This window comes from Brassica oleracea, chromosome C4, assembly GCF_000695525.1.
Source record: "Brassica oleracea var. oleracea cultivar TO1000 chromosome C4, BOL, whole genome shotgun sequence".
Lineage (NCBI taxonomy): Eukaryota > Viridiplantae > Streptophyta > Magnoliopsida > Brassicales > Brassicaceae > Brassica > Brassica oleracea.
The window spans coordinates 26,559,639-26,560,977 of record NC_027751.1 but is presented as its reverse complement, the minus strand read 5'-3'; positions in this window follow the sequence as shown (position 1 = coordinate 26,560,977).

The following is a 1,339-nucleotide window of genomic DNA, read 5'->3' as shown; positions in this document are numbered from 1 at the left end:
GTCTACGCTTGTGGTATAACATGCACCTGCAAACTTCTTCTCACTCTTCATACCTTTTACAACTGGGACTGCAAAATACTCTTCATAAATATGACGGTAATGGTCCAAAGCCTCAAAAACCTAAAAAAATTAAGCACAGAAATTAACATGTTTTTCAAGTATAGAAGTGCTTAAAGTTTAGATCACGAAGGAAAAAACTAGTGTTACCTCTTTATCTGCGTCTTCTTTTGTGGCGTGAGCAGTGTGTCCTTGGCAGAGGAATTCTCGGCTCCTGCGATGATTATAATTCAAGATTCAAACACACTTAAAACTATTAAGAGTCTTAACTCAAGAACTTATTAATCTAAGAACACTTTGATTTCGTAATGAACCTTCGAAACTCTTACGATTTTGTTTTTTTGTATGTGAGAACGAAGAGGAGGATGACGAAAACGAGATTAAAGACGAACCATCTGACGAAACACCGATGAAGAACAATGATTTTCCAAGAACCCTAAATCGCCATGGATGAAGTCAAGAGCTACGGCAGAGAAAAGAACATTAAAAAAAAATTAGGGCAACATTACGGGTTTTACCTCAACCGTATCTTTTTTTTACCTTTTATTTTATTTTTAATACTAAATCAATTACGAAGATCATTGTTATAATTATAATTCATATTAATTGGTTTATTTTAAGGGTATTAAGGTATTTACAAGAATTAAAATCCTATTTTCCTAAATAATCTTCTAAAAATCCCATTGAGACAAATCTAAGTTGAGAATGTCATTTTTTTCCAATTTTCCCATAATAAAATGACATAAGTACAAAAGCCCAAATTTTTTGTCAACTACAAAATTATTTAATTCCAACTAAGAGCATGTTTAATAGGGGATTCTTAGGGTGGAGTTCTTATATTCCGCTAAGAACCCCACCCTAAGAACCCCCATCTCCATTCAGGATTTCTTGGCCCACTATTGGCCAAACCACCTAAGCACTAGGTACTATAAGCAAGTTCGGAAACAAACAAAATTGCTATACCACATCTTTTTCCTCTTCGGCATTAAACTCCTTCCCCAAAACATTAATAAAGACTAACATCATTGTCCTACAAATCACTTACTCAGACAAACCTAACACTACGACCAACCGAAGTTTCCAATTTTCATATAACTAAAATAATAAGGAAGGCATATTCACTTAGTGGTTTAGGCTTCACGAGAGTTTAACTAATTCACCTTTTGAATTCATGAATTTATGTATTTTTTCTTATATAATATAATTATAGCATATTTATGTACTAAAATTATCCTTTTGCAGTTTAAAATTTGTGTATTCAAAAAAAGAATTGTGTGTTCGG